This window comes from Cetorhinus maximus, chromosome 4, assembly GCF_964194155.1.
Source record: "Cetorhinus maximus chromosome 4, sCetMax3.hap1.1, whole genome shotgun sequence".
In the NCBI taxonomy this organism is placed as follows: domain Eukaryota; kingdom Metazoa; phylum Chordata; class Chondrichthyes; order Lamniformes; family Cetorhinidae; genus Cetorhinus; species Cetorhinus maximus.
In genome coordinates, this window is record NC_135882.1 from 171,678,743 (window position 1) to 171,704,148 (window position 25,406).

Genomic DNA, 25,406 nt, shown 5'->3' on the forward strand with positions numbered 1-25,406 from the left:
AACTTCCAGGTGGTGGTGTTCCCATCTATCTGCTGCCCTTGTCCTTCTAGATGGTCATGGGTTTGGAAGGTGCTGTCTAAGGAGCCTTGGTGAATTCCTACAGTGCATCTTGTAGATGGTACACACTGCTGCTACTGTGCGTCGGTGGTGGAAGGGGTGAATGTTTCTGGATGGGATTCCAATCAAGTGGGCTGTTTTGTCCTGGACGGTGTCAAGCTTCTTGAGTGTTGGGGGAGCTGCACTTATCCAGGCAAGTGGGGTCTATTCCATCAAATTCCTGACTTGTGCCTTGTAGATGGTGGACAGGCTTTGGGGAGGCAGGAGTTGAGTTGAGTTACTCGTCGCAGGATTCCTAGCCTCAGATCCGCTCTTGCAGCCACAGTATTTATATGACTAGTCCAGTTCAGTTTCTGGTCAATGGTAATCCCCAGGATGTTGATAGTGGGGGATTCAGTGATGGTAATGCCATTGAACTTCAAGGGGTGATGTTTGGGTTCTCTCTTGTTGGAGATGATCATTGCCTGGCACTTGTGTGGTGCAAATGTTACTTGCCACTTGTCAGCCCAAGCCTGGATATTGTCCAGGTCTTGCTGCATTTGGACATGGACTGCTTCAGTATCTAAGGAGTCACGAATGGTGCTGAACATTGTGCAATCATCAGCAAACATCCCCACTTCTGACCTTATGGAGGAAGGAAGGTTATTGATGAAGCAGCTGAAGATGGTTGGGCCTCGGACACTACCCTGAGGAACTCCTGCAGTGATGTCCTGGAGCTGAGATGATTGACCTCCAACAACCACAACCATCTTCCTTTGTGCTAGGTATGATTCCAACCAGCGGAGAGTTTTCCCCCGATTCCCATTGACTCCAGTTTTGCTGGGGCTCCTTAATGCCACACTCGGTCAAATGCGGCCTCGATGTCAAGGGCAGTCACTCTTACCTCACCTCGGGAGTTCAGCTCTTTTGTCTATGTTTGAACCAAGGCTGTAATGAGGTCAAGAGCTTAGTGGTCCTGGTGGAACCCAAACTGGGCATCAGTGAGCAGGTTATTGCTAAGCAAGTGCCGCTTGAAAGCAGTGTTGATGACCCCTCCCATTACTTTAATGGTGATCGAGAGTAGACTGATGGGGCGGTAATTGGCTGGGTTGGATTTGTCCTGCTTTTTGTGTACAGGACATACCTGGGCAATTTTCCACATTGCCGGGTAGATGCCAGTGTTGTAGCTGTACTGGAGCAGCTTGGCTAGGGGTGCGGCAAGTTGTGGAGCACAAGTCTTCAGTACTATTGCCGGAATATTGTCAGGGCCCATAGCCTTTGCAGTATCCAGTGCCTTCAGCCATTTCTTGATGTCACATGGAGTGAATCAAATTGGCTGAAGACTGGCATCTGTGATGCTGGGGACCTCTGGAGGAGGTCAAGATGGATCATCCAATCGGCACTTCTGGCTGAAGATTGTAGCAAATACTTCAGCCTTATCTTTTACACTGATGTGCTGGGCTCCTCCATCATTGATACGGGGGTATTTGTCGAGCCTTCTCCTCCAGTGAGTTGTTTAATTGTCCACCACCATTCACGACTGCATGTGGCAGGACTGCAGAGCTTAGATCTGAGCCATTGGTTACGGGATCACTTAGCTCTGTCTATCATTTGCTGCTTATGCTGTTTGGTGCAAAAGTAGTCCTGTGTTATAGCTTCATCAGGTTGACACCTCATTTTTAGGTGTGCCTGGTGCTGCTCCTGGCATGCCCTCCCACATTCTTCATTGAACCAGGGTTGATCCCCTGGCTTGATGGTAATGTTAGAGTGGGGGATATGCTGGGCCATGAGGTTACAGATTGTGTTCGAGTACAATTCTGCTGCTGCAGATGGCCCACAGCACCTCATGGTTGCCCAGTCCTAAGTTGGTAGATAGTTTTGAAATCTATCCCATTTAGCATGGCGGTAGTGCCACACAACACGATGGAGGGTATCATCAATGTGAAGGTGGGACTTCATCTCCACAATGGCAGTGCGGTGGTTGGCAGGCAGGTTGGTGAGGATGAGGTCAAGTATGTTTTTCCCTCTTGTTGGTTCCCTCACCACCTGCTGCAGACCCAGTCTAGCAGCTATGAATTTAAGGACTCTGCCAGCTTGGTCAGTAGTAGTGCTTCTGTGCCACTCTTGGTGGTGGACATTGAAGTCCCCCGTCCAGAGTACATTCTGTGCCCTTGCCACCTTCAGTGATTCCTCCAATTGCTGTTCAGCATGGAGAAGCACTGATTCATCAGCTGAGGGAGGGCGGTAAGTGGTAATCAGCAGGAGGTTTCCTTGCCCATGAGATTCCATGGGGTCCCGTGTCGATGTTGAGGGCTCCCAGGGCAACCCCCTCCTGACTATATAACACTGTGTCACCACCTCTGCTGTGTCTGTCCTGCCAGTGGGACAGGACATACCCAGTGATAGTGATGGTGGAATCTGGGACATTATCTGTAAGATGTGATTCCATGAGAATGACTATGTGAGGCTGTGTCTTGACTAGTCTGTGAGACAGCTCTCCCAATTTAGGCACAAACCCCCAGATGTTAGTAAGGAGGATTTTGCAGGGTCGACAGGGCGGAGTTTGCCGTTGTCATTTCCGGTGCCTAGGTCGATGCCGGGTGGTCCGTCCGGTTTCATTCGATTTTTGCGACTTTATAGTGGTTTGAAACAACTGAGTGGCTTGCTAGGCCATTTCAGGGGGCAGTTAAGAGCCAATCACCCCACTGTAGGTCCGGAGTCACATGTAGGCCACACTGGATAAGGGCGGCAGATTTCCTTCCCTAAAGGGCACTAGTGAACCAGATGCATTTGTGCAACAATCGACGAAGATTTCATGGTCATTGAACTCTTCATTCCAATTCAAATTCCATCATCTGCTGTGGTGAGATTCATCCCCGGGTCCCCAGAGCATTACCCTGGGTGCCTGGATTACTAGTGGCAACACCACTGCCTCATCGCCACCCGCCCCCCCGCCCGCCCCAAAGGGTGGTGGAAGAAGTAAGGGAGTTAGGAAGGGGGAGGGTCTAAGCGGAGGGGAGAAGAGGGGGTTGAGAGGACTAAGGGGGGGAACAGGTCTGGAGTGCTCCAGGAGGGAAGGGGTCTAGGGGGAAAGGGGTCTGGAGCGAGGAAGGGTTCTGGGGCAGGGGGTATGAGCAGGTGAATGTGCAAGAGAGGGCTCTGATGAGTCCATGACTGCCTCCTGGGGAGTGAACTGAGGGTGGGGTGTGAGGGAATGCTGAGAATGACCGAGGGCAGAGTGAGTCGGTAGGGTTGGAGGGTGAGGGTTTGACAATAGCGGTAGAAGGGACGGCGAGGGTGGTTGGTGGGGACTCGGAGGCAGACACGGACTCTGGGGGTGGGAAGGAGGAGGTTGGGGTGGTGAATGTGGATGGGGGTGGGATTTTTGGGAAGGATGGGAACATACATGTTCACTTGGAAAAGGGTTGTGGCTAGTAGGTCACGATGGGGAGGTGGAAGGTGATACCAGGGGGGTCAACTGTGATGGGGCAAAGGAAATTGTTGACTGAGGTGGGGGGAAAGACAGGGGAGCTGACAAAGAAGCTAATCTAGACCATGCTGCCCAAATCGAAAGTGAAACGACAGTCGTGTTGGACGGGAGCAAGTGCTGCCTGGGAGTGTGGTCAGTGGGTGGGCGGAGATGCAGGTCAGCTCAGATGGACAACTGAAAGTGAACCCCATCAGGCAACATTGAAAATGCTCAGGACATTGAGGTGAGTGTGATATGGGAAGGATCGGCGTGCGTTGGAGAGAGTGCTCGCACGAGGCTCCGAAAGGCCCTGCCCCACACAAACACTTCTCCCTCCAGAATCACTCATTGTCCAGCTGCTCCCTCTGCAGTGACAGAGGATGAGGTTGAGGGGGTCACAGGCAAAGGGGACTCGGAGGGAGAGGACAGCCTCTGAGATTCCTGAGTGGATGACCCAGGGGTATCCAACTGCTGCTCCTCCTCCCTTCAGATGCCCGAGGGCCCTGGCCTGACTCCTTGAGGTGAAGGAGCACCTGGAGGGACTTTGAGGTGCCCCATTTCCCTCTCGCATTGACACTGCAGGAACTCACCCATGGCTCTCGTGATGGAGTGCAGGTCTGCGCACATGGCCGTGTTCTACTGGACCAGGGTCTCCATGGTGTCTCCCATCCTCCCCATTTAGACCTCCATAGCACATATGGGCAGCACTTCACCAGAGAGCTGGCGGACGCACTCCTCTGACTTGTGTGCCACTCTGTTGAGGGCTTCCAACAGCTCTGTGTGATGTTCCCACACCTTCTGCTGACTCTCCAGGATGAGTTGGGAGGCCGAATCCAGAGGCTCGTCATCTGACTTGGGCCTCACAGATGCCTCTTCCCCAGCAGCCCTCCGAGTACCAGGGAGCTCGGCTGAACCTGCTTCCTCCTCCTGCTGTGTCCGTGTCCGTGCGGTGACCACCAGATTATGAACCTGAGCCTGCTCTAGATCTAGGTCCCACTGAGGTGTGTGTCTCTGCGCTGGTGGAGGGTGTGGGTAAGCGCTGTGACGGGTCTTCCAGGCTGCTTATTTCCAGCTCTTCAATGGAGGAGGTGTCCTCTTGGCTGGAGGTGAGGATGTGGATGGAGCTGAGGGACTGGCTGGCTGAGGGTGTCGGTCACTTGGCAGAGCTCCCTGTGAACCAAAGTAGAGATAATGAGTGCATGGCAGCAGAGTCAAAAACAGGAGAGAGAGACACTCACAGTTGTGTTGAGAGAGGGATGATGTGGTGCAGGATCCTCACGTGGGTGTTCACCACGACCTCACCGTCACCGCAGGCACGGTCCCCATCCTCACCAGTCAGCGCGATGGCACAATCCTCAAAGTGAGTGAGGGGCCTAATGTGGGCCACTCCACCCCCCCGGTCTGGGACCTCTCCCTGCTGATGTGAGGCAGCTTCTCCTGCATGAAAACAGATGGAGAGAGTGTGAGCAGGACACATGGCACTGAGGGGAATGTTTGTGTGGTGAGCGGAGCCATGGACGGGATGAAGACATGAGCTCCAGAGGATATGAGCCTGATGGAGATGTGAGGGTGTGTGTGAGAGTTAGTGGTGTTGTCCCTTGAGGTGTGAGATCCCTCTGGATGTGTGATGGGTTTGTGAGTGTGTGAGTTGAGAGCGATGAGAAGAGTGAGTTACCCTGGCAGAACGGATAAAACCATTCATCCTGTAGCGGCACTGGGTGGCTGTCCTCTTTAGCAGGGCATTGGCGCTGACCACTGCTGCCACTGCCTGTCATGCTGGGCTGGTGATGCTGCTGCCCACTCTGCAGCCAGAGTGGGGGTAGAGGACATCACAGGCGGCATCCGCTGCATCCAAAAGGCGTTCGAGGGATGCATCACTAAACCTGGGGACTGCAGTGTTTTTGCCTTTCGGGGCCATCCTGTCTCCGTGCGGCAGTCGCGGGCTGGAAGCACCGAGAGGTGTGCGCGTGGCTGCACTTTAAACCTGGCGCCTGGCGTGATGAAGCGGTGAGGTGATGGCGTGGTGGGCGAATGAGAACCTGCCCACCGGGAATGCGTAATTAATGCGGTGGATTGGGACGATACGGTGTGAAAAGCCGCCATCGCGGCGGGCGGGTAAAATGCCGTTTTCCCCGCCCGCTACCGCACTTGGTGCTAATCTGGGACGAATCCGCCCTGTTAAAATGTAGGTTTTTGATACTATTGTCGACCACTGACCCAGGTTGATACTTCAGTGCAGGACTGTAAGGAGCACTGCCCTTCTGAATGGCAACAAACTGTACCAACAAAATCCCGGAATTTAACCAGCAGTCTCAGGAGGCAAAGCAGCTACTAACCTGTGCAGTACTGGATGAGTGCTTCCAATAAGACTCCTTCAGATTCTTTCCTGAGAGTTGATGCCATGATTTCCTGAGCGAGTTTATAATGTGGTGGAGTTATGCACTGGGGCAAAACCAATTCCAGCAAAGAATCCTATAACAAGCACAGGAAATATCTTCAAATGTTTACATAGCACCATTCACAACCCTGGAACATTCCAAAGCCCTGTGCAGCTAATGAAGTATTTTCAAAGTGTAGCTGCTGTTCTAACACCACAGGAAACACCACAGCCAAGATGTGCACAGCAAGCTCCCGCAAACAGCAATGGGACAATGATCAGGATAATCTGGTTTAGTGGTGCTCATCCACCATTCTAATTATCGATATACTTCGAGAGGTAGGACTCAGCCGGCAAACCAATGGGGACAACCCCCTGCCCTCCATCAGGTAGCGCCCTTGGATCTTTTATGCCTGCCTCAGAGGGCAGACAGAGTCTTAGTTTAAGGTCTCAGCCAAAATACGGTACCTCCAATACCTCCTGCGGACACGTGTCCGTGTGGTGACCACCAGATTGTGAACCCGAGCCTGCTCTAGATCTAGGTCCCACCGAGGTGTGTGTCTCTGCGCTGGTGGAGGGTGTGGGTAAGTGCTGTGACGGGTCTTCCGGGCTGCTTATTTCCAGCTCTTCAATGGAGGAGGTGTCCTCTTGGCTGGAGGTGAGGATGTGGATGGAGCTGAGGGACTGGCTGGCTGAGGGTGTCAGTCACTTGGCAGAGCTCCCCGTGAACCAAAGTAGAGATAATGAGTGCATGGCAGCAGAGTCAAAAGCAGGAGAGAGAGAGACACTCACATTTGCGTTGAGCGAGGGATGATGTGGTGCAGGATCCTTGCGTGGGTGTTCACCGCCGACCTCACCGTCACCGCAGGCACGGTCCCCGTCCTCACCAGTCAGCGTGATGGCACACTCATGCTACACACTGAGCTACCTATACTGCAGTATAGGCCGAGATTATGTGCTCGGATCCCTGGAGTGGGTCTTGAACCCACAACCTACTGATCAATAAAGTTGTGCACTTTGTAAACGTTGTGGATTATAGCAAGAAACATAAATGGTGCATGAATGCCCTTTAGGGGAAAACTGTGTGACAGCACTAATATTATGAATATTTTTGTGCTCTGATGTGGTCTAGTAAGGCATATGATTGTTAAACAATAAAACCCAAGACTAAATTAAACTTGAAATAAGCAATAAGCACCCTCATTCAGAAACAAATGTGAAAACATTCTTACCAATTGCTTGTGAGTTCAGTGTACAGTATTAGATCTTGGTTAGGATTAGGAGTGGTTTACTTAGGGAGGGAATGAATTTATTTCAGGAATGATTTATTGCACTGAAAGAGAGTGTTTATTTTAGCTGAGGAGAATCTTTATCAGATAGATTCATCAGAGCAAGGATGATCTGTTATTCAGAGCGGTACATGTCCTGATGTTGCCTTATGATTCTGTTCATCTACTCCAATGTATTCAAGCTGCCACAGCTCACTGGGGTCCCTCTTTTTGGAGATGGTCTTGCCTGGCACTTGTGTGTCACGAATGTTACTTGCCACTTACCAGCCCAAGCCTGAATATTGTCCAGGTCTTGCTGCACATGGACACGGGCTGCTTCATTGCCTGAGGAGTCACAAATGGTGCTGAACATATTTCAATCATCAGCGAACATCCCCACTTCTGATCTTATGATGGAAGGAAGGTCATTGATGAATCAGCTGACGATGGTTGGGTCGAGGACACTACCCTGAGGAACTCTTGCAGTGATGCCCTGGAGCTGAGATGATTGACGTCCAACAACCACAACCTTCTTCCTTTGTGCTAGGTATGACCCCAACCAGTGGAGAATTCTCCCCTTGATCCAATTGACTTCAATTTTGCCAGGGCTCCTTGATGCCACATTCTGCCAAATGCTGCCTTGATGCGTTGTCCAATGCTCGAATAATCATCCCATCATTACTGCAATTTTCCCAAATGAATAATATGTCCCAGCAATCACTTTCATAGCCACATGTTGAGTTATTGGAGTCACTGCGGAACCCTTTTAATCTATTTGGAGCATTGCATAAATGCCAGTAATATCTCCCTCAAAAACCTGAACTTTGATATTCATTGTTTGATCGATAGGCACAAGTATTTCATGCGAGATCTATAAAGTCTATCCAAGTGAAGTGTTCTCTTTGCTGCCCAACTACATGTCTTGCAACCCTTCCCTGATGTGACCCTGCTGTCAGATAGGAGCTGACACCGCTGTGAATCCCTCTCGATTTGGACAGACCTGGCCCCGCTATGAACTTCACTATGAACTCTGACCCCGCTCTGAACCTCACCCTGACTTGCCCTGAACCTCTCCCCACGCCAAACCCTGTCCTGGTTGGAACCTGGCCCTGCTGTGAAACTCGTCTTGACTTGGGCTAACCCTGACCCTGCTGTCTTCCCCCATCTTGACTTGGGCTAATCCTGACCCTGTTGTCTTCCCCCATCTTGACTTGGGCTGATCCTGATCCTTCTCTGGCCGAAGCTGTCTTGACCAGTTTTTAGCCAGAAATACCAGGGCATCAAGCCCATTGCCAAAAGAACCAGGATTCACCTTTGACTTTCAAAATCGGGCTAGCAACCGGCTAGCAAGATAGGATCAAGCCAGGAGACAGAACCATTCGGCCCATCGTGCCTGTGCAGGCTCTTTGTAGGAGCGACCCAATAAGTCCCGATCTCCCCTCCTCCTTCCCCTGTAAACGTTCTCTCCTTTTTAACTATTTCTCCAGCTCTCTTTTGAAAGTTCCTATTGAATCTGCTTCCACCGCCCCTTCAGGTGGTTTCCTCGCCAGTTACCTCAAATCTGTGTTACTTGGCTACCGACTATCCAACCGGTGGAAACAAATTCTCCTTTATCAAAACCCAGCATGGTTCTGAACACCTCCATGGGATGCCAGAATAGCTGATCTTCCCTCATTTCTACCCAACAGTGAAGCTTGGATTTGTGAGTGGCCCTGGTGAGGGTATTCTGTGTGTGCCCTGCCCGAGAGTGGGGTTAGGTACTGTTTATCCTTTCTTCGAAAAAAAAAAATATTAATCAATATCAATTGCCAGTGAAAGGGGAATTGTGTGAAAAACATAGCTAGTCAGTAATTTCTAAAATGCTATTCATCATCCCCAGTTGTTTTGGCAGGAATGCAGGGGGTTGTTTTATTTAGATATATAATGCTGCAAATAAATATATACAGTGTATCAGAATCAGCACATCTGACATGAATACAAATTCGGGGAATCAAGAAAATTGGTTTTCAACGTGTAGTTCATATATATCAGGGCTGCAAGCAAAAGGATCTGTACTCCTCTCGCACCTCACATGACCTCTCGCTCCTCCAAAGCCCTTTTGACAACCAACGGAGCCCTTTTGAAATGTAGGCACTTTTACAGTGCAGCCAATAGGCCCACAGAAAACTCCCACAGGCAGCCCCTTCTCCTCAGGCCCTGAGATGGCTGATAAGCCCCAATGTGCAATCTGCGGACTCTGCCACATGTGGAGCGGGCGGTGCTTGAAGGGCTGGGCATAGAGGTTGTTTGGAGGCCTGGGCGCTTCCCCCCCACCCGATGCCTCGACTCCGCCTCTGCACGTTCCTGGTGAAGTCTCTCAATGTGTTCGGTGCCTTCCCGAATAAGCCTCTCCATTTTGGCCAGACGCAAGTCAGGGACTCCCATGATTCGGTGGGGGTGTTTGATCACTACAAGGGGGTGCTTTGAGGGGATCCCTAAAGTGATTCCGCTGTCCGGGCTCTTCGCCATGACCAAGTTCTGAGTCGGACAGTTGCTTCTGGAGTCTGGTGTCGGGCATACGAACGACATGTCCCCCCCATCAGAGCTGGTTTTGAGTGATTAGAACCTCAAGGCTGGCTTGGGAGCAAACACTGCTATCAGACCACCTTTCTTGCCATCGGATTTGGGGGATCTTGCTGGAGGCATTCCTCCAGTGCCTTGAGATCCTTGCTGTAGGTTGTCCAAGTCTCCGAAGCATAGAGGAGCGCAGGGATCACTGCTGCCCAGTAAACCATGACCTTAGTCTTGGATTTGAGATCCTGGTCCACAAATACTCTTTCCCTCAGTCAGCACAGGCAGCAATATGATAATGACCAGACCAGATAATCTGCTTTTTCAGTGATGTCCATTAGGAGATAAGTCTTGGCCAGTACACTGAGAATAAATCTCCCTCTCATCTTCACATAGCGGCCCTCTGATCTTTTATGCCCACGTGAAAGAGTACACAGGGCCTCGGTTTAATGGCTCGTTTGAAAGATGGTTTCGCCAACAGTGCAGCACCAGGTGAGTGGGTGAAGATCTGGCAAATGGAGTATAATATGGGAAAATGTGAAATTGTTCATTTTGGCAGGAAGAGTATAAAAAGAAGCATATTATCAAAATGGTGAGAGATTACAGAGCTCTGGGATGCAGAGGGACCTGGGTGTCCTAGTGCATGAATCGCAAAAGGTTAGTATGCAGGTACAGCAAGTATTTAGGAAAGCTAATGGAATGTTATCATTTATTGTGAGGGGAATTGATTACAAAAGTAGGGAGGTTATGCTTCAGTTGTACAGGCTATTGTTGAGACCACATCTGGAGTATTGTGTACAGTACTGGTCTCCTTATTTAAGGAAATGTGTAAATGTGTTGGAAGCAGTTCAAAGAAGGTTTACTAGACTAATATCTGGAATGGGTGGGTTGTCTTATGAGGAAAGGTTGGACAGGTAAGGCTTTGTGTCCAGTGGAGTTTTAAAGAGTAAAAGATGAATTGATTGAAGCATATAAGATCCTGAGGGGTCTTGATAGGATGGATGTGGAGAGGATGGGCAGAATCGTCTCAGAATTGCACTAAGTTTGGTAGGGGGAGTGATAAACAATGTTTTACTCACCGGCCACAATGGTGTGTTTTCATGCTGTTTCGTCCGCTTCCCACCTCATTAATTTTTCAGCCATAGAAAACAGGCTGTTTCACTAGCGGTGACCTCTGGTTCACCCGCCACGCTGTTACCTCACTGTTTTCTCACTCCGAGTGCCATATCTAAACTGCAGCCGCACACACAGTTCTCAACGCTTCTAGCCCAGGACTGTTCCAGTGAAGACATGGCCTTGAAAACCAAGAAGAGCTCAATGACCTATCAACTGGAATGCCTTTTTGAAGCCAGCCCTGATGTCCTTCATCCGCGCTCTCTGGCCACAGAAGCTCCAACAATCTCACCGCTCCAGCTTGGGAGGCAGTGGCACTGGGGGTCAGTGCCGATGCTGCACAGAAGAGGTTGGCCATCCAGTGCAGAAAGAGGATGAATGATCTCATCCGTGCAGCAAGGGTAAGGCAACCATCTCATCACCCTAAACTCACACTCACAAGCCCATCACACATTCACTGGCATCTCACTCACTGCCAGTTCATGGGACATCACCTCTCATTCTCTCACATACACACCCTCACATCCCCATTTGGCTTCATCTCCTCTGGCTCAGCCCCCATCATCTTGAGGCCACTTGCACAGATCAGCATGTGCCCCCACACACACCCAGGGATAACCCCCTTCCCCAGTATAGCCCTCGCCTTGCCCTGAGGTCACTTCTCCCCCTTCCCCAAGCAAACTCTAGCCCTGAATCTGTTGAAAAGCCACCCCCGCCTTACGGCTGGTCTGGTAGGTAGAGACCTGTTTGTGAGCCACCCTGAAAGTGATGTGGTGCTGTCTGTGAAGCCTGGCGCTGATGACTGTGAGTGCTGCCCGAAGCAAGGTGGGTAAACAAACCCCGAAGTCCCAAGCAAAGTGCAGCTCGTCAGGTGCACGTTGCTTATGTACAGTTGTCAAACACATCGGCGTGAGTGCTCAGATGATCCAGTGTGGGGGGATTGAACCCAGCGAGCTGGGCTTATAATGTGTCAATTGGCTCATTAATTGGCTTATTAATGAGATTAATTGACATCCCACCACCGCCGTTCAGGGATCCTGTGTCAGGCCCTTCCACTCTCCAACCCAATCGCGGGAGGTTTTGCTACCGGAGAGAGACTGACTCGGAGCTTTTCCCATGATTAAGCGATCCCGGCCATCATGTTTCCCATCGCAATGGGTTGCATTAAATGCAGTCCTTGGGAATAGACTGACAGCCCAGTGCAATACTGAGGTATGTAGATACATACAAATTAAGAGCAGGAGTAAGGCCTTTTGAGCCTGCTCCACCATTGAATAAGATCATGGCTGATTGTAACCTCAACTCCACATTCCCACCTACCACCGATAACCTTTCACCCCCTTGCTTATCCACCTCTGCCTTAAAAATATTCAAAGACTCTGCTTCCACCGCCTTTTCAGGGAGAGAGTTCCGAAGACTCACAACCCTCTGAGAGAAAAAAATGTTCTTCATCTCTGTTTTAAATGTGTGACCCCTTACTTTTAAACAGTGACCCCTAGTTCTAGATTCTCCCACAAGAGGAAACATTGGCTGGAATTTTCCACTCCTGTTGGGCTGCGGGCGTGTTTGGTGGCATGAGATCATAAAGTATTGAAATTAGGTTCCCAACGTGTGGCGGCAGAAACATGGCCCGTCATTGCCAGGTGGAGCGGACGATTGCAAACTGGATTTTCAACGATGTGAAACTGGTTTTTGGTTTCTTGCCATATTTTCCTCTCACAGTCTCTGCCATGCCTGTTGCTGCTCCCATGCATGTCCCTTCTAGACTGTTCTCCGGGTCCATTGCCATGTGACTCTATACATCATACCATGGGCTGCGCTATTCTCCAGTCCCATGTTAACCCTTGCTCTGCACATTACAGTGGCATGCAGGCACACACAACATTTCTCTTTCTTCTCAAAAGAAACCTTTCCTCCCTCCTAACGGAGTATAGCTATTTACAATTCAATATTTACTTGCTATCCCATCTTAAGTCTCTGACTTTAAACAGTCTTGAGGCTTGACAGTTCTTCCACATCTCAGTCTATCACGTTTGGAGTAATGGTAGTAGCACTCTGTGTTTCTGGTACTTGGCTATCTCCATTTGATTCACTTTTTGCGCTCCTTCAAGTTGCGTTTCTCTTTATTAACAACCCGTTTGTTTTAATCGGACACTGTGGTTTTGTCCCATCAATTCCATAGTGAATGTGCACTCCACACGTTCCTAGGGTGGACTCAAATGTTCATTTTCCGTGATGCCTGCCATGTCCTAGCTACACGTTGACATTTCGCAAATGGAACCTTCATTTCCACTTGTTTCACAATTTCAGCCAAACATTTGTTTGCTGTTTCATTTGCAAATTGTTTTGCAAGCTTATGAATCTTTTCATTTAGCTCAATGGTTCTCAAGCTCTATTTCCTCTTCTAGTTCCTTGCGCTTCAGTGCCAGGTTTACATTTTCCGATCTCATTTCTGTCTTCTCTTTCTCTGCCTTTTGCCCTTGTCCTTTATTTTGGTTTCACTGTTGGCCAGGTCTGTTTCCGGCGAAGTCTTAACTTGTTTCATTTCTGTAATTGTGCTACTTATGGCTTCATTATCTGCTCGTAGCTTGGGAAGCTCTGTGGCATTTCCTTTCAATGACTCCTCATTGTCTTTTAATTGGTTCTTAAGCTCTTCTGCCTTTTTCTTGTAGCTTTTGGCTTCCTCCTGGAATATGGAACATTGCTGAGTCTTCTGTGCCAATGAGCTCTCCAGTGTGTTCAGAGTGTTGTTAAATTCATTTTGCTTCTCTTCGTAATTTTCCAGAGGTACAAACTTTGACCTGATGGATCCTGTAGCACGCGAAAGACTTTCAACAGCTGCTCCTTTTCTTTGCAAGACTCGATTGCTTCATCTTGAGCTTTCCTGTAATTCAGCAGAGTCTCCTTGAGTTTCTTCCATGCTGCTGTTTAAGACAGCCTTCATTTCTTCATGTTGCAAATGGTTATGCATTCCTTTTGCATTTGATCTTGAAGGACCATCAGCTGTCCTTTCAACTGCTTATTTTCTTGTTGCCCTCTTGCCAACTCAGCCTGTGCTTCAGTGCGTGGTTTCATTGCTACTGATATTTCCCATGCAGTTTTTGCAAAAGTGATATTCAACATCCTTTCTGAGCTCCTCATGTTTTTCTATGGCTACATATGATTCTTTCAAGGTCACAACTTTTTTGCGTGCCTTTTCTGCTTGCTGTTTCACCTGGCCATACATCTGGTTGAGTTTTCCCAACTCCTGCTTTGATTTGCCCATTGTGGAATTGAGGATCGCTATCTCCTCCTGGTACCTTTGTGTTGTCTCTGAAAGTTGTTTGTTCAGGTGTTGAACAGCTTGGTTCATTGAAGACTTCAGTTTATGGTACGTTTTCAAAGTTATGTACTCAGCTTGAATCTTGCGCTTTAGATCTTCCAGTTCAGCTCTGAAGTGAACATTTTCCCAGAGAACAGCGTCATTTACTTTGTGCATGTTTTGCTTCTTTTGAGTTACCTCAAATAGCTTTCCTTCATTCACAGCCACCTGCTCACTCTTCACTGCCATTTGCTGTTGCAGTTTGAGTACTGTGTCAGCATTTTCAAAAAGCTCTATTATTAAGCCTTTTGGCTGTTTCTCAGCCATTTATTTCTTATGCACTAAACTATTCAGCTCATGTATTTGATTGCACAGACATGATCGGCAGCCATCTTGTGGTTTACTTGAATAGTGCCTCCCTCGCTCTTGGATCTCCTGTCTCCCTTACTCATGGCTTATCGTTCTTTTGGCTCCCTCACTTTGGGGTTTTCTGTCACCCTCTCTCTGGGGCCTCTTGTTGCCCACTGTGCTTTATTGGGAGTATGCTACCTTCTTCTAGGGTCTTTTAAAAAAAATCATCAATGCGATGTGGGCTTTGCTGGCTGGGCCAGCATTTATTGCCCATCCTTAGTTGCCCTTGACAAGGTGGTGGTGGTGAGCTGCCTTCTTGAACCACTGCAGTTCATGTGTTGTAGGTACACCCACAGTGCTGTTAGGGAGGGAGTTCCAGGATATTGATCCAGCAACAGTGAAGGAATGGTGATATATTTCCAAGTCAGGATGGTGAGTGATTTGGAAGGGAACTTCCAGGTGTTGGTGTTCCCATCTATCTGCTGCCCTTGTCCTTCTAGTTGGTGGTGGTCGCGGGTTTGAAAGGTGCTGTCTAAGGAGCCTTGGTGCGCTGTCCACAACTTGGACATTAAAATATCTATCAAAGCCTTTTAATATCTCACCAAATGTTGTCGAGTATTGATGTATATTTTGACTGTGGAGTACTTCACCCCCAAATGAACCAAACATGAATAAAAACTTATCAACTTCTACTTCTTCTGATTCCTTATTTAATCCTGTAATCCTCCTGTGAGCTAAAAATTCTCTTCTCCAAGACTCCCACTCTTGGGTCTGGTTTAGCCATTTCCTTATCCAAAATGGTTGCGGCTTTTCCGATTTCCAGTCCATTTTTTTTCACCCAGACTGCCTGCCAGGTTCTTCGTTTTTGACTTTTGCGGCCTTTTACAATTTTGGCGGGCTCTTTGGAGATCAGCCACTTCACTTTCGTTTAAGCTTTTAAACTTCAAAGCATTTTTCATCTTAAAAAAAAAACACTGCAGCGATTTCTTCCTTTAAACTCTGCAGCTTTTCCTATTTACTCAGCAGTTTTTTTCCTCTGCTCTGCCTGCCCTTTTTTTTTCCTGCAGGTAACTATTTTTTTTATTGGTAGCTGCCTTCTGGCTTCTGCAATCTGCTGAGCCCCTGGAACTGCTGCCTACTCTACAATGTAAGTACAGCTTTTTTTTTGTGTAGTTTTGCACTCCCATCCTGTTATCTGGACAGGTTCCTTTACTCAGCGTCACTCAGGACTTGTGCTCAACCACCTTGTGACCTGACCAGATTCCTCCACTCTACAGCACTTGGGGGGTCTTGCAATGGACCTTGCCTCACTCTAGTGGATTCCTTAACTTCCAAGTTTGTAGAGAAGCTTCTTCAACAGTTTCTTCAATTTTTCCTCTTAGGCGCACGTCTCTCTGGTCAGGCTCCATTTACTTTTAGTTTTTCATATGTAGAGATTTTGTTCTGGGTTCATTGTTTAAGTTGCCACCTTTCCTACCACTGCTGGTCACCATGTTGTGTTATGGGTTTGTTTGATGTCTCATTGATGAGATCGTGAGACTTCTATATTTAAACATAAACCATTTGTTGGTAATCCTTAACCAAGTACAGATCCCAGTTACTGCCACACATGGTGCTACCCCCATGCATGTCCCTACTAGACTGTTCTTTGAGTCTATTACCGTGTGACTCTATACATCATACCACTTGTGGTGCTGTTCTCCAGTCCCACATTAACCCTTGCGTTGCTGAGCACTTATACATTACAGAGGCATGGAGGCACATACAACAGCGGGGTAGTTGCTGAAAGACAATCTTCTGTCCTTCCCACCAACCTCTCTCCTCCCCTCCACTGTGACCTTCAACCTGTGACCCCAGCCCTGACTTCACTCACCTGTGGCCTGGGGTCCCTCCATGATCCTTGGCCTCGGGCAGGTGCACTGCAGCTATCGCTGGCTCTGGCAGGATGAGAAGTAGCAGGCCTTTGATTGGTCGGCAGCCCTCGATGGGTGGCACCTCCGCCTCTGGTGACCTCACTCATGGGGAAGGCCTGATGGCAGCCAATTAAATGCCTGAAGCTGGGATTGTAATTCTGCCGGGCCTACCTCACAGAACTGACTTCTCCAACCAGTAGGCAAGACCCTCATCAGTCCAAGAAAACCCCGGCCCAAGTCTCTAGAGTAGGTCTTCAACCTGCAGCCTTTTGACACAGAGGCCAGATTGCATCGAGACACAGGTGCCACAGGTAAAAATAAATATAGGCTCAAGTGACAATAATTAGCGCAATAAGATTACAGACTCCAGTCACCCTGGGCTAGATTCTCCTGTGTGATCCTGCTCAAATTCTAGCTGGATAGTATACAGAATGAGGGAAAATTCGGACAACGAGATCTCATGACACAAACTCTGTTTCTCTCCCCCGTGTCGTATTAAAACCATACCAGGTTCTTCCTTCCCCCATGCTACATAAATGGTGGAGGCTGTGGATGTGTGGGGTGGCGGAGAAGTGCGGTGAGGGCTGGTGAAAGACCTAATGGATTTACCTTTCATCTGCCCGTGTTATGGTCACTGGAAAATTTGTTGGTGGGATCAGCAGAGCAGAGGTGATGGAAGTACTGAGGGAGTGCTGCATCGTCAGGGATGCCATCTTCCCCGTGCTAAATCGAATCCCTTGTCTGCCCTCAGGTGGCCATTAAAGATTCCCTGACCAAGGTTGTGTGGCCAATATATGCTCCTCAGCCAAAATCACTAAAACAGATTATCTGGTCATCAATGCATTGCTGTTTGTGGGAGCTTGCTGTGAGCAAATTGGCTGCCACGTGACATTACAACAGCAATCTCACTGCAATAGTACTTCACTGGGTGTTAAGTGCAATCGATGTCCTGAGGTCATGAAAGGCGCTATATAAATGAATCTTCTTTCTTTCTGAGGGAACAGGTGTATTTATTTAAATACATTATTCACTTTTAGCTGTGAACGACGGCAGGGGAGGTTCATTAATCTTCTTTTAAAAAATTATTTGTGATGATTACAAATGCTTAATTAAGCAAAATTGAAATATGTTGTCCTCTTTAATTCACTGCCTTCAATTCGCTGGCATAATTCCAGCCATAAGATGGCATTGTTTAATAGTAACATGTGAAACAATGCAAAGACCCTCAGTCGAGACCAAATGCTACATTTACAGGGACAAAGTGACAGAAATGGGCCAAATCGGGGCCACAGATAGCAGAAACTCACATACATGCGAAGTGCTGAGTCTTTAGCGATGGTTTAAAAGTCATTTTGCCTAAAACAACAACAACTTTTATTTATATAGTGCCCTTAACGTTATGAAACATCCCAAGGCACTTGCCAGTAGCATTATAGAACAAAATATGACGCCAAGCCACATGAGGGGATATTAGGTCAGATAGCTTGGCCAAAGAGGTAGGTTTTATGGAGTGTCTTAACCGAGGAAAGCGAGGTAGAAGGCAGGAGGTGTAGGGAGGGTATTCCAGAGCTTGGGGCCCAGGCACCTGAAGGCACAGCCACTAATGGAGGGGTGATTATGATGGCGAATACACAAAAGGTGAGAATTTGAGGAGCGCAGCTATCTTGGACGGTTGTGGGGCCATAGGAGATAGGGAGGGGTTGAACATCGGAGGGATTTGAAAAGAAGGATGACAATTTTAAAATCAGAATGTTGCTTTATTGAGAGCCAATGTGGGTCAGCGAGGACAGGTACAGTTACAGGGGCAGCGGAGTTTTGGGTGACCTCATGTTTATGGAGGGAGACCAGCTGGGAGTGCTTTGGAATAGTTGAGTCTAGAGGTAATGAAGGCATGAATGAGCATTTCAGCAGTGGATGAGCTGAGGTGTGGCGCAGTTGGCTGATGTTACAGAGGTAGAAATACACAGTGAAAGTGCATTGAGTATCAGCCAGGCAAGCTGAACCCAGCAGTGTACCTTTCATGACATCTGTTGCCAGCAGTCAGTCCTACTAGTCATGGGGAAAAGGTTGCTGAACAACAACTTAACTACTTAAGTCTAAATGCGGTGCCAAAGTTGCTAAAACTGATAGAAAAGAGACAGCAAAACAAGTTGAGACGTTACAATTATGTATGACGGCTATGGACTCACAAAAGTGGAAACATGTGATCAAAAGAACATCTGCAAATAAAATCGCTCACACGCCACAATGTTCAAAGTGAGCTCACTGTTACATCCACATCTGATCTCATGTTACACAATTCCTGTAGTGTCATTCCACCATCATTGAGGGAATCTACTTACCTCTGCAGAATTTCAGCTAGCATAACTATTACACTGTGCTAAGCACACAATGTTAAGCAAGCGCAAAGGCTGCAGCTCATTAATGAGTGAAGCTGGTTACAGAGTGTGATTTGGGAATTTGGTCAGTGAGGGTGTTTGGTGCAGTGAGGGAAACAAGTAAGCGACTGTCTAAGTGGTTGGTGAGCATTTTACTCATCTATCCTTTAAAACTCATGTCATTTATTAATAATTATAAGGTTTCGTGAGTAGTACTAAGGTTTTCTAGCATTAGTAAAACTCATTGGGAGTGGCTGCGAAAGTGAGGGCTGCAGGGTGGGGTGAGTGAGCTGACCATGGCATCATGGTACAGGAGGCCATTCCAGTGTGGGGAGTTAACAGGAATGTGGTGGTAGTTGGGGACAGTATAGTCAGAAGGATAGACACAGTTCTCTGCATCCAATACTGTGAGTCCAGGCAGCTATGTTGCCTGTCCGGTGCCAAGGTTCAGGACATCTGCTTGGAGCTGAAGAGGAGCTTGCAGTGAGAGCAAGAGGATCCAGTTGTCCTGGTCCACATTGATGCCACAACATAGATAGAAGTAGGAAAGAGATTCTGTTTAGGGATAATTAAAGAGCAGAACCTCAAAGGTATAATCTCTGCCACCAGCAAATTGGTGTAGGGTAAATAATACACGCAGCATTCATAACAAAATTAATGAATTGTTAGCACAATACCTCCTCCACTCAGGACTCCCTCCTTCCCTGGCACTCCCTCCTGCCCTCGACACCTTCCTTCCCCCTCCCAACCTTACCCTCTTGACACCTTTGTCTCCCCTCCCAACCTTACCCTACCTGACATCTTCTCCCCCACCCCTCAAATTGACCCCCCACCCCCTGCCAAACTCGCACCCCCCTCCCGAAGCCTTCGCCACCTCCCCACTTCTAAACTCATGTCCATCCTCTACCCCCACCACCCCCACAACAAATTGGTTGCTGTGTTTCTTAATTACTCTTTGAAAGCATTTCATTGACTGAAAAGCACTTTGGGACGCACTGAGGTCACCAAAGGTGCTATACAAGAGACCCCTTTTAAACCAGGTGGGAATCAGATGGAAGCCTGAACAATCTTATTAAAGGGCTTACTGTTATTTTTGCAATGAACTCATTCTCAGCTGTATTAAACCAAACTGCATTTGGTTGCCCCTCTGGGACACACCGAGGAATACTTTGTAATGCAAATAAAGTAAAATAAACGATTCCATTTAATTACGCTGACTGATTGTGCTGACTCACAGAAGCTTTTATGCTGTGATTATCCAAATGAGTTTGGGCAGGAGCCTGAAATGCAACTCGACCCGGAGGAACCGTGCAACCGATTTTGTGCAAAAATGGGGTCTCTGCCCCCCTTTTGTCCACAAGGCTCTCCTGTTAGTTCCTAAGGAGGTTGAGGTGCCACAATGATACAGTCAGCTCAAAGCAGCCTAAAGTGTTTCCATGGCGACAGGAAAGGCAGCACACCGAAATATATATATATTTTTTAAAAAGTACCTCTCTTGATGGTTTATTAAGCTTAATCCCGTGAATGGTTAATCCACGTGGAAAAGAAAAAAAAAACCTCAGCTTTGATCCTTGGTGCCTGGTGTTTCTGTTTTCACTTTGTCATTGGGCCTCCATGTTTGCTGTGTCAGGGAAGGGGCAAGAACTAGTCAGGGATTTCACTCGTGAATATTCTCGCTGCTGGAAGACAACCGCAACGGCAAGAGCGGAATCAGACTTAATGGACCCCCTGACTGAGTAATTTGCCGCCACTCACTGTCATGAATGATGAGCATTTGGGCTCAGGTAGATGGAGAAAAATGGCTGTGGAGCCTGACACAGCGAGGAGTCCAGAGCTTCAGACGCCAACGAGAGAAAATAGATGGGTAGCAAAAATCGGCTGAATGGAACAATATGGCAAACCAGCCTTTGAAAGAACAGGTCAAAACTTGCTAAGAGGTTGACGGCGTGTTAATGACGCACACTGTTATTAATGTACAAACCAGCCAGCAGGTTCAGGGGATGGGGAGATATGCCGCCAGTTGTGAATCTCCAGAACTCGCTTCTGTTTTATTGTTCCGTGGGGATGTGGGTGTCTCTGGGCAAGGCCCAGCACTTGTTGCCCCATCCCTAATTGCCCTTGAACTGAGTGGCTTGCTCGGCCATTTCAGAGGGGCAGTTAAGAGTCAATCGCATCGCTGTGGGCGGAATCGCTCCCCCCCCCCACCCCCCCCTCCGCCCCCCTCCCCGATTTGCACTAAGTGGGCGTGAGAGATGGCGTTTTACCCGCCGGCCGCAATGGCGGGTTTTCGCGCCGTGTTGGTCCCAATCCCGCCTCATTAATTATGCAGCCACGGAAAACACGCCGTGTCGCTGGCCGGCGGCCTCTGAATCATCCGCCACACCATTACCTCACCGTTACCTCACCGTTACCTCACCGTTACCTCACTCCGGGTGCTATACCTAAACTGCAGCCACTCCATGCTTGTAGCCCAGGACTGCTCCGGTGAAGACATGGCCCTGAAAGCCAAGAAGAGTTCAGTGACCCGACACTGGGATGCCTTTTGGAGACCCGCCCTGATGTCCTCCACCCCCGCTCTGCCCGCCCTGATGTCCTCTACCCCAGCTCTGCCCACCCTGATGTCCTCTACCGCAGCTCTGGCCGTCCTGATGTCCTCCACCCCCGCTCTGTCTGCCCTGATGTCCTCCACCCCAGCTCTGCCCACCTTGATGTCCTCTACCCCAGCTCTGCCCACCCTGATGTCCTCCACCCCAGCTCTGGCCGCCCTGATGTCCTCCAACCCAGCTCTGCCCACCCTGGTGTCCTCCACCCCTGCTCTGTCTGCCCTGATGTCCTCTACCCCAGTTCTGCCCACCCTGATGTCCTCCACCCCAGCTCTGGCCGCCCTGATGTCCTCTACCCCAGCTCTGCCCACCCTGATGTCCTCTACCGCAGCTCTGCCCACCCTGATGTCCTCTACCGCAGCTCTGCCCACCCTGATGTCCTCTACCGCAGCTCTGCCCACCCTGATGTCCTCTACCCCAGCTCTGCCCACCCTGATGTCCTCTACCCCAGCTCTGCCCACCCTGATGTCCTCCACCCCAGCTCTGCCCTCCCTGATGTCCTCTACCCCAGCACTGCCCACCCTGATGTCCTCTACCCCAGCTCCGCCCACCCTGATGTCCTCCACCCCCGCTCTTGCTGCAGGAGGCCCAGCAATCTCACTACCCCCTGCCCAATTAAATGCAACCCCCCCACCCCTCACCCCATCACCAAACTCACCATGCGGGAAGGCATTAAATTCTGTGCAGAGAAGAAGTTTGCATTTGGTGGAGGAGAGTCCAGAACTAAGGGAACATGAACCTAAGTTTGTCATTAATAAGCCCAATAACAAATTCAGGAGAAACGTCTACTTTGAGAGTGTGAGAATGGGGAACTCACTGACACAGGGAGTGACTGAGGTAAATAACGTAGATACATTTAAGGGGAAGCTAGATAAACACATGAGGGAGGATGGAATAGATGGACATGTTGATGGGGTGAGATAAAGTGGGGTGGGAGGAATTTAGACCAGTTGGGCCTGTTGATGTGTTGTACAATTCCATGTAATTCTATGAGACTGTCTCCTTGCTCTATTTTCCCACCTGTTTGATGTGCCACTCTCCACTGAGAAATGGGAGCTGATTCCTTGTGGCGTCACTGAGCTCCACTTAATTTTACTGAACTCTAGACTGCACATGTCTGGATCACCTCCAGCATGTCCACCTCACAGAAGCTGTCTCCTTTGAACTGACTTAGCAACAACAAGCAACACAGCAATTTGCAGTGAGTGGAGGATAGTCCCACAATAGAAATTGAGTGTGTAAAATCAGTCACTCACAGCAGTGCCAATTCCAGGGTTGATTTGTGTGGAAATGGCCCAATCCTTTCCATTCTGCATAGGAATGAGAGAATTCTTTGGAATATTCAGGAGAATATTAACAGGGGTATTCAGTAGAATACGGAGAGGTATAGAGGAACAAAGGAATGTATGTCCATGGATGTCTGAAGGTAGCAGAACAGGTAGGAAAAGTGGCTAAGAAGACATATGGGATGCTTTGCTTTACTAGCCGAGGCCTAGCGTATAAGAGCAGGTATGTTATAATAGAACTGTATAAAACACTAGTTAGGCCACAGCCGGAGTACAGTGTACAGCTTTGGTCACCACATTACAGGAAGGATGCGATCGCACTCGAGAGGATACAGAGGAGATTTACAAGGAACTCAGGAGGCTGAAGGGGATTTAATGGAGGTGTGTAAAATTATGAAAGGCCTTTTGAGAGTGGATTGGAAGCACCTATTTCACAGAATCACAGAATTGTTACAGCACACAGATGGAGGCCATTCAGCCCATCATGTCCACTGCACATTCTTCCTTTTCAGATATTAATTCAATTTCTTCTTGAGTGCCTCGATTGAACCTGCCGCCATCACACTCTCAGGCAGTGCGTTCCAGGCCCTAAACTCTCGCTGCGTGAAAAAATTTCCCCTCTTACCCCTATTACCCTCTTTTGCCAACTACCTTATGGGGAGAATTTCCTCCCCATCGGTGGGGAGGGGGTGGTTTGTGCGGGTACGGGTGCCGAGCCAAAGGTTCTGCCCCATATCTACGCCGTCTGGTTCTCAACCCTTCCACCAATAGGAACAGTTTCTCCCTGTCTACTCTGTCCTGACCCCTCGTGCTTTTGAACGCCTCTATCAAATCTCCCCTCAACCTTCTCTTCTTCAAGGAAAACAGCGGCAGCTTCTCCAATCTGCCCATGTAACACATCCCTGAAACCATTCTCAATTTCCCTTAGCAGAAGGAACAATAACCAAGGGGAATTTTTAATGTATTTATTCATTCATGGGATGTGGGGCGTCGCTGGATAGACCAGAATTTATTGCCCATCCCTAATTACGCTTGAGAAGGTGGTGGTGAGCTGCCTTCTTGAACAGTGACAATCCATGTGGTGTGGGTACACCCACAGTGCTGTTGGGGAGGGAGTTCCAGGATTTTGACTCCGCGACAGTGAAGGAACGGCGATATATTTCCAAGTCAGGATGGTGAGTGACTTGGTAAAGAACCTGCAGGTGGTGGTGTTCCCATGCACCTGTAGCCCTTGTCCTTCTAGGCGGTGGGTTTGGAAGGTGCTGTTGAAGGAGCCTTGGTGAGTTGCTGCAGTGGATCTTGTATAGATTTAAAGTAATTGGTGGAAGAATTACGAGGGAGTTGAGGAGAGATTCTTTCACCCAGAGGGTGGTGGGGACCTGAAACGCACTGCCTGAAAGAGCAGTAGAGGCAGAAACCCCAGTCACATTCAAAAAAAATTATTTGGATATGCACTTGAGGTGCAGTAATCTATAGGGGCTACAGTCCAAGGGCTGGAAAATGGTTAACACAGACATAATGGGCTGAATGGCCTTCTCCTGTGCTGTAAACGTTCTACGATCTATGTTTAAATGCCAGGTTTAATTTCAAGGCTTCCATTCATTCAGACTATTAAGGTTTCTCCTCCCTTTGGGCCCAAATGTTGAATTTCAACGACACACATTTCAGGTTCTTTGGAATCGAATACAAGCCCTTCCCCAGAGTCTAAAAACCAGCCTGAAATCAACTGATGCAGGCATTGCTGAGAAGTGCTCCTTTACACTCAGGAGTCATGTATTATTTAATCTTTCCGAAACTGAGTACTTACAGGAGGGTGGACTGGGTCAATCAGTCAGCGACACTTACACTCACTCTTTGGTGCCGTAGGGTAGGTCTACTTTGAAATATTCCAGTTACACAGGGGCAGACAGCAGGAGCGTGGCAACGTGACACGACACCAGGCCGACAACTCCCCTCGCCCGGAATCAGGTTGCACTTTGAAAGCAAGCAAGCAAACAAGACTAGGAGTAACCTGCGTTGACATGTCTGCTTTCAGGCCCTCTGGACATCTTTCCAGCCAGTGAGGTCCCACAAACAGTGATGGGATTAATGACCAGACGTTCTGCCTTCTCGTGATACGCAAGCGGAGTACCCCAAACGCTGGACGTCTGGAAGCAGGGCAGCACTCCCTCAGTAGTGCACTCAGCAGCACCGCTAGGAGTGGTGGCCGCTGCTGGAACTGCAGACAGCTCCCCCCCCTCCTTGTAGAAGAGGGGCCAGCAGCCTGGAACAAGACCTCAGTTGGTCCAGGGGTGAGCAGGCTGCCCCATGCCTCCCCACCCGTGGTAAAGTTGCAGGCAGGGGTGGTTGAGGGGGAGGGGGGGCAGGCACAGCGCCACTGCCAAGGTGCCCAATTTTATGGCCTCTCTGCCTGCCATCCTGCTCCCTGGCGGGTTGTGGGGTTGGGGGGGTTGTGTAAATTCTGGAGGGGCACCTGCATTTCTATAGCGCCTTTCATTTCATTTGATTTCACTGGTGATCCCAAAACTGATCCTACGCCAACGGTTTCAAATATCTGGTTCACTTTAAGGAGATTGAAATAAGGTTTTTATATCGGGCCAAAAGGTTAATGAGGTAATTTGAAGGCCATATTACTGGTTGAACTGAGCTGTTGTTTAGACAGATAGAGATACACATGATCTCCGTTTATTGATTTGCTTCAGACATCTGTGGGCATGTAGTGAGGCACAGACTGAATAACTTACAGGAGTCAATTCATCAT